The 9,082-nt window shown below is 40.8% G+C and overlaps 1 long non-coding RNA gene across 1 annotated transcript; it reads left to right on the forward strand.

Moving 5' to 3' along the window:
* Nucleotides 1–282: 282 nt before the first annotated feature.
* Nucleotides 283–5,132, forward strand: LOC109895118 (uncharacterized). The gene is made up of 3 exons (XR_002255944.2): nt 283–552; nt 1,178–1,498; nt 1,767–5,132. It is a non-coding gene; the product is annotated as an uncharacterized LOC109895118 (long non-coding RNA).
* The last annotated feature ends 3,950 nt before the right edge of the window (nt 5,133–9,082 follow it).

Consider the following 9,082-nt stretch of genomic DNA (forward strand, 5'->3'; position numbering starts at 1 on the left):
TAAACAATTACTCATTCCTATAAGTACTATTTTAATAGTAATGTTAAATAATACACATTGGCTGCTAAGCCAATTATATTATATGATTGTTGCCTCCCTTTGAAGTTGATTGTGATGGTAACGACATTTGTTTTTGATGATAATTATTAGGTGGAGGTTGTTAGCTACAATGGTATCTTCAACCTAGCCTAGCTTTTAACGACACCAGTCGTTACCATGACAACTAGTGTAGCCACGTCAGCAAATTACTGCTGTCTGAACACACAAATCAGATTTGGTAGCCCTTATGCACATTCCATGATCGAATGTTCTAAACACACTTCCTACTGGCGTGGCAATTTCCGGTGGCGCATACTATAGAACGGAAGTCAGTCTAGTTGTTATCGACGTTACTACCACTATGTCACAGTTTTTTACTATGTGTCTTCAGGACTTGCCTCAAATTAATATTAATGATGTACATCGAATTGTTAAATCAGCCTCAGACTCCAGCTAGCAAGAATGAAAAGGGGTTCAAGATGTATATAGGAAGCTACATAGACAACTATGAAGGTGAGTACCAAGTCAGTGACAGATATAACGTTAGCTAGCTACAATCATATTAGCTAGCTAATTTAACTATTAACTGTAGCTAGTTACTTCGTAAAATTATGTAACGTTGACAGAATCTACCTGAGAATGTGTGTATTTTCGTTAGCTTGGTTAAGCTATGCTTGCTAGCTAAAAAAATACTTGTTATTCATGTCTTCTATATAGTATCTAACAAAGGTACATTGACAGGGGAGATCACCGTGAGGGCTGCCTGTCACAGGTCCATGAGGAAGAGTGAAAAGCCACACAGCATGAGAGTAGGGAAATATTATAGATAGCTACTAGGGACCTTGTTTAACATCTGCTGTGGGACACTCATCATGGTCAAAATGTGTTGGAGACAGTGTCAACATTTAATCTTATCAATAGATCGATATTAATGATGGGTCCCAATCCCAATTTAGAATTGCCCACTTAACAGCTTATTTGGTAAAGATCTGTTGATGCAGTGGTAATTGTGTTACTGAGACACAATGTATTCCTGTATAGTTAAATTAGCCCCTAGTTAAGAAGACTAGACACTACTATGTTTATTGTTATTTATGGACCACATCATTCTTGTTTCTCACTTATCTTATCTTCACAGATGGTGTTAAAGCACTCCGTACCAGTGATAGTGGTCCATAGCCACTGCTCCTGTGTTGCAGGAAGTTTTATGTGCAATCATCTGGTGGCCCTTCTTTACCAGACAGCGCACTACTCTCAACTAAACATTCCTGCTGCACCACCAGTTCACAGCTGCACAGACACAGAACAGTGTTGGCACAAGCCAATATTCATAAAAAATACACTTGAAAAGTATTCAGCCTATGTTACAGTAAATCCTTGTTAATTAGGGTGTGAAGCCAGGTCCGGTTGATGGGATAGACTTCTGTAAACCTACTAACTCATGTGCTGAAGGAATAAGGTAAGTTGGAGGTTACTAGAATGGAAACATTTTAGAAAACATTTTCTTGTGATTTTTTTTGTTTTTTGTATCCAGATGATAAGCCTAAACAGTGGCATCTTTATGAAGTAATGACAAATGTTTGGGACAAAGACTGGAAATATATAATCTGTATATTTTAATCCATTTTATTTGAACTTTGGGCTTGTGCTGTTTCTGGAAAAGTTACATGAGTCTTTGTCATAGTAATCTCTCCAACCTGATGTTAAGGTTTAAAAATGTTTTGCAGAAGTTCTCTACAAAGCACTCAATGGATACATGCCTGACATGGACCTTCTCAGAAACGTATTCCAACTTTTCTCCACTTACTGCCCCTCTTGTGACAACAATGGAAATGTCAGCTGACATGCCCCTGGTTGAGTCTGCCTTTGGGCCAGTGCAAGCTGGCAGTGTGCTGTCCTGTCAACTTCCACAGCCAAAGACCCATGAAATTGTGAAGATTGCCGATGCCCCTTCTCCAATACTTCCATTTGATGGCTTCAGTCTTCCCAGTGTGCTTACGTCCTTAGCCATCAGAAGCAGTTCCACGTCAAGGCATTAGAGACAACCTACGAGATGTCACACAAAGTCAAGGTACAAGGTCAAGGTGCTACAAGGGAGCAGAGCAGCAGGGCATCAGCTCAGGAAAATGAGAATAACATCCTCTTGTTTCCGAGAGGTTTGCCATGTCCGGGGAGAGAGCACAGCTGACCTCCTAGCTGAGCGGATGTTCAAGGGATCTGGTATGCAGACCATGGAGATGAAGGGGGCTAGCCATGGAGCCAGTGGCTGTACAGGAGTACTGCACACTGAATAATGTTAACTTCTTTCCATGTGGCTACGTAGTGCACCCAAATGCTCCGTGGTTAAGATCCTCTCCAGAGGGCATCATATTTGATCCCAGTGTGAGACTACACTTTGGACTCTTCGAGGTCAAGTGCCCAAATGTACCAAGTTATGTTGAGTGCCCTTACCTGAAGATATAGAATGGAGAGCTGAAGTTGAAGAGATCTCAAGCTTACTACTGGCAGGTGTAAGGTCAAATCCTTCTCACAGGTTGTAGCTGGTGTGACTTTGTCAGCTGTGCACAGGAGGACATCCTAGTTGAAAGGATGTATAAAGATCTACAGGTTTCAAAAACTATAAGAGAGAAGGTTGACCACTTTTATTTTTACCACTACTTGCAGAAGTGTCTCTCGCACCTGAATGGATCCCCTGCATGGGTGCCAAGTTTAGTGGTTTCATGAAAAATAAGTATTGATGTTCTTGTGAAAACTACAGTAGAATAGATTTGTTTAAAATAAATCTATTTCAGCAAATGTTCAACAGTTCAGTTAATCAATTACACATAATCTAACATTGTATTCAATCTTGCATTCTGGCTGTACTGTGTTTACTTGATTTCTTTCCCCCACCCCTGTCACTCATTGCCTAATTAAAGCCAATATAAGCTCCACACAAACTGAGATTCACTACCACACAAATGATTGATACATGTCGTAGATAAACAAATTATTATTTTGCTGCTAGAAAATAAACACATGTACATTTACACTGGCTTGGCCCATGCTCTGACCAAAGGTCCGATTTGATAGTTGACCAACAGGCATGCCACTGCAAATAAATGGCTGATGCTGCCTGAGATGGTGCTTGTGTTACTTTACTCTGCAGATCATTCTTTCAACATGCACTCTCAGCCTGGCAATGGATTGGGTCTCCCTAACCTCATGCGCTGGCATCTGTGTGCGTCTTGACAGAAAGGCTGGCTGGTAGACCTTGCACTGAACAATGTCATCTACGAGGAAGCCCTCCACTATAATGGCCATGTCAGGGGTGAGTAAGGAAATAATTCCAGACTGCTTGAAGATCTCCTTGTCACTCATAGATCCAGCATACAACAATGACACAAAAGTGACAGCTCCATGTGGTGACATTCCCAACATGCCCTTAAAGGTACAGTGTGTCTTGTAGGAAGAAAACACCTCACTCTGCAGTAGGAGTAAAGATGGTGTCTGCCAGCGGAGTTCAGTGCAGTCGATCACTACCTGGGTGTCTGGATAGTCCTTGAACTCAGGTGGCCTTTGATGGTTTCCTTGGGGATCCATATCCGTGCTGAGCCAAGCAGACAGAGCAAGAATACTAATGTCGATTGATGGATGCTGAACCAATGGGCCAAATCCTTCTGCTTCAGACCCAGTGACAGATGAGTCATAAACAAGAAGAACTTGTCGATTGATGGCAGTGATGACTGTTTTAGTACAATACAGTCCTTATATTCGATCCATAACAAAAAGTAAATAATGTTTAACAATTACAGTAAGATCAAATCATATCTTAAGTATTTAATGAAGTTGTCCCTTACCGGTTTTCTTAGAGGTACACTTGTTTCAGATGGATTGGTGCTTGTGACTCTTATAAACTTGGTTTCTGCTGCCCGCTCAATCAAGTGCCAGAAGGCCATCAGGTGGGTGTAGCTTGCAAATCTAAAGACAGACCCAGAGTATTTGAATACCACAAAAGCTCATTACTATTCTTGCCCATCTTCTCTAAGCATCAAGTAGCACTAGACATGACCTAGCTGCTATTGTAGCCTGTTTTTCTTGTTACTGCAATTCGTACTGTAATTCACAGCAGTGAATTTGTTTTAAGTGTTCCATTATTTAACCTGGGAAGTGGACTAAGAATCAAATCTTATTTGCAGCAATGACCTAGGAGTATTTTTGGAGGTTAACTGAAACCTAATGCCTCGTTTTAAATAACAATGAACATGTTCTTAAAGTTAAGATGGACTTTGGGATAATAATAATTCATAGTAAATAATAAACAATAGTAATGTTGGATAATAACAAATCATTACTGTACCTTGTGTAAAAACGTATATCCTTGTCAGCTCACTGGTCACCATAGCAGCACCCACCCATAGCACGCGCTCCAGCAGGTATATCTCACTGGTCACCCCCAAAGCCAATTCTTCCTTTGGCCGCCTCTCCTTCCAGTTCTCTGCTGCCAATGACTGGAACTAACTGCAAAAATCACTAAAGCTGGAGACTCTTACCTCCCTCACTAGCTTTAAGCACCAGCTGTCAGAGCAGCTCACAGATCACTGCACCTGTACATAGCTCATCTGTAAACAGCCCATCCAATCTACCTCATTCCCATACTGTATTTATTTATTTATCTTGCTCCTTTGCACCCCAGTATCTCTACTTGCACATTCATCTTCTGCACATTCTACCATTCCAGTGTTAAATTGCTATATTGTAATTACTTCGCCACCATGGCCTATTTATTGCCTTACCTCTCTTATCCTACCTCATTTGCACATACTGTATATACATTTTTATACTGTATTATTGATTGTATGTTTGTTTATTCCATATGGAACTCTGTTGTTGTATGTGTCGAACTGCTTTGCTTTATCTTGGCCAGGTCGCAGTTGCAAATGAGAACGTGTTCTCAACTAGCCTACCTGGTTAAATAAAAACATTTAAATGAAAGAACCAGCAAATCGCTGTCGACCAAAGCTGTGTTGGGCGGTCAGTTTCTTTTTCTGATCTCTACATCGACCGGGAAGCTATAGAAGCTCACAATACGATTAGATTTGGAAGAAACTGAACACAGGCACTGAACAATGTTCATTAGCACCTCTTTCGCGGGGCTGTAATTTAAACATAGCCATTGCGAACTATTTCAGTCAAATGCACCGACAACAGTTAGAAAGCTAGTAAGCTAATGATAAAAACAATAGCAGAAATCGTTCCGGAAGTCATCAACAAGTAAATTACAATGTTGGAGGCGGTATAATGCATAGAGCCTATTGGCTCAGTGTTCTGTCATTCATAGGGACACTATGTCACCGCAAAATCTACAGGGAGAGCTAGAAAGTTCAAGCCCCTTGGGTGCAGCCGTAGATTTACATTAAAAGTGCCCATCCAAGAAGGCTCAAGGTCATTGGCCACATATAAAATTACATCAAATCACATTATCTACCATAGCTTTGGACTGATCATGTCAACATCATACTTTCAAAATCATAGCTAGCAAGTTAGACAAGCATTCATCATCATGAATCAAGTCTACAATCTACTGGGAAATCCTTTTCAATACTTGTCATATGAAGAGAAATTATAGATAAAATGTATCAGTGCTCATCGGCCATTGGACATAAACATTACACAACAAATTGGAAATTCAACAATGAGTGGTTTGGAATAAATCAGTGGCTAACTGCAAGCATTGCAAAGCAATCATGAGCCAGCTATTCGGTGAAGAGGGTGTGTAGTCCAAGTCTGGGTTTAAGGGTCTCTTTCCAAGCTTAAAAGGATAAACATTCACATGCAACACCATGGGCCAGAAAAGGTTAAATACATTGGCCATGCTGTCATTCCAGCATGACTTCTGCCGTGTTCAAAACAACTGGAAACTTGGAACTGAGAAATCTCAGACTCTCAGTGAGTTCAAGACAACTGTGAACTTAGAAAAAAACAAGCTCCGAATGAGAAAATAAGTTGTGAACATTCATCCATCTCGGAATTCCAAGTCAGGAACTCTGGCCTCTTTCTAAAGCTCCAACATGAAGATCCCTGACGTTATGATTCAACAGGTTTTTTTTCCAGAGTTCCCAGTTGTCTTGAAAGCACCATAAATCCAGAGAATGCCGCCGCACCACCTTGTCAAAGTGAGCACAGCACAACAAGGTGAGTCCAAAAAGGTATTGTATGATGCTGCATAAATGATGGAATATGCCAGGGAGATATGTATACTGTAGCTAAGAAAGTAATACTAAGTGTATGTTGCAATTTGGTCCCTTTCCCCCTCATAACGTACCAAATGTTCTGAATTTGTGGTGCACATGTAGCCTATAGCCTGTTTTAAAAAAGGTCATTGAATATTGGAAGAGCTTTCATTGCCTGCTTATATGCCCACTTCATATATCCTATGGTTCTGACTTGGTGTACAGGGAGAATACTGTAGGAATGGCCCATATTCTGAATTATGTCTCTGTACATTTCAAAAGTGCTGAACAAATAGTTATTGACTATATCTGTCTTAGCTCGCTCATTAATGTCTTAATCAAAATTACGGATTGCCGCTTATCCGCTCACGTTCCCTTATGCCATAGTTTTTACATCTCAATTGTCAGTAGAAACTACATTTGTTTTAGCAAGTCAGCCATCTCAGCTATGTTTTTTTTAAAGGCAGTAAATGAGGCTGAATGAACTGTTTCGCTGCCAGACAAGGCTCAACTGATAGCCAGGTGTAGCAGTGGTAAGGATTCACTCCATGGTGCTGAAAAGAAAGCTCTTCTGTTGGGACAGCTTTATGTAGGCCCTACCAGTTTGCAGGCAACGTTTGTCACCGTTATAGTGCTATTAATGTATTGTTTAGTGTTGTGTAGTGGCTTGCTGGCATGCATCTAAAAAATAATTGCCCCACCAAGATTTACATGCTAAAATCACCACTGGTTCTTTTATATTCTCAAACGTACAGCAGTGCCTATATGATGTCCTTCCATACAGGCATGACATGCTGGAGTGATGCTTCTATGCAAATGTTGTTGATCAGTAGGCTACTATAAGTCCCAAACTGAAGGCAAACAGATTGTTTATCTACTGTAGCACCATAGACTCCACTGATCAGCCAAAACAAGCACAATAACTCAATTCATACACACTCCTACTGAAAATGCATTCACCTGTATTGTGAGTAGACCTATGCCATCGTAATACCATTGGTAACAACAAATGTATTGTTTCATTTTAAAATTGATGCATTAATGCATGTATGGCTGTCTCTGGGAAATTGACATCAAATGTTAAAACTGAATGATCTTGAAGAAAGTAATACAAAAATAACAAATCCATATCAGTCGTTCTCTACTTTATAGTTTGCCACTTTTGACAGGAGCCCTATGGGCCCTGGTGGTCAAAGTAGTGCACTATATAGGGAAAGGGTTGCCATTTGAGACGGAACACATGTCTCCACCAAATCAATGCTTTTAGATTTGTGGGATGTAGACTGCAGGTGGCTTGGAATGCAGCCAGATGATTATATCAATTCATGGGCACTTACTTTAAAATTTAATTTTGTGTTGTTGCCTAATAAAGGTCTTTCTCCCATATATTTGAACAGTGCCATCGTCATCTGTCCGCCAGTCAGAGTTATCCATGGTCCACACACACAAACACACACACACACGTCACAACACTGCCTACATACTTCCTTTGGATAATCCATTTCCATGTGTGTCAAGTCACCAAACACCTCTTCCTCCGCAACGGCAGAGCTGTAAACGACAAGGCTGTCATATCTCGTTTCAACATAACCTGCATCATCAATGCCACACATCAATGACATCACAAACACTTCCACTGCAGAGATGGACTATATCCATATACATGTTAGACCCTCCATCTTCACTTCTGAGTGACTTATTTGATGAGGTAGCGGATAAAATACATCTCGTTGGGGAGCAGGGTGGACGCACATTGGTTCACGGCAGCGCAGGCATGAGTCGCTCAGCTACACTACACTATACTATATAAAACCGGCATGAGTCGCTCAGCTACACTACACTATACTATACAGCTACACTACACTACACTATACTATATAAAACCTAGAGGTCAAACAGGGAAATGGTTCCAATAGTTTTTTCCACCAAATTACAAAGTCATGCTTATCTTTCTCACCTTCACAAATTCCCTCAATAAAGCAAGTGTCCTCTGCATTGTCATCTAATAAGCATCCAAAGACATATTGCGTAATATCAATTTGTAAAAAAAATAATTTAAAAAATCTATATTGATTAAACCAAGCAAGTGTTCTTCACCAGGAATCAGGCTGCTTTTGAATTTCACCGTCAGTTCCTGTCACAACTTGCAGACGTGTTTACGTGCTGCTGTGCGTTTTGTTGATAACCTTACTTTGCTACCTGACAACTTTACGTTTTTTACTTTTTAATTACCGTTTATATTTTTAGCTTTTCCCTCACTCAACTTTTTTTTTTCATTCATTCTTTTTTGCTCTGGACGCTTTATCTGGACGTGGTTGGTCAGGACCTCCACCAGCCGGAGCTAAGTAGTAGCATTAACATGATGCCTTCTTATTGCTGTTCTCATAATATACAGGAGAACGATCGCCTTACGGCGAGGATAGCTGTGCTGCAAGCCCAGCTTCAGACGCAATCGTTAGGCATGGGTAATTTCAGTGTAGGAAAGGATGAAACAGCGTCTGTGCCACCAGTAAGTACACATAGTAGTATAAATCCCCTCGCACAATCCCCGCAGCCGGACAACTTTCTCATGGCTTCTGGAGGGAAATGCTGTAGGAATGCTCAACCGGTGTCGCTCATTCAGCCGACAGAAACTTTCAACCGGTTCTCCCCATTAAGCAGCATGTCAGAGGCCGAGCCTTCTCTGGTCTCTACTCCTCCCGTTATGGGGTCTGAGACGTCGAAGCCTCCCGCCATTAGCTCTGACAAATTGAAAACCCTAGTCATTGGTGACTCGATTACCCTCAGTATTAGACTTAAAATGAATCATCCAACGATCATACACTGTTTAC

The sequence above is a fragment of the Oncorhynchus kisutch genome, linkage group LG8, assembly GCF_002021735.2.
Source record: "Oncorhynchus kisutch isolate 150728-3 linkage group LG8, Okis_V2, whole genome shotgun sequence".
NCBI classification, from domain to species: domain Eukaryota; kingdom Metazoa; phylum Chordata; class Actinopteri; order Salmoniformes; family Salmonidae; genus Oncorhynchus; species Oncorhynchus kisutch.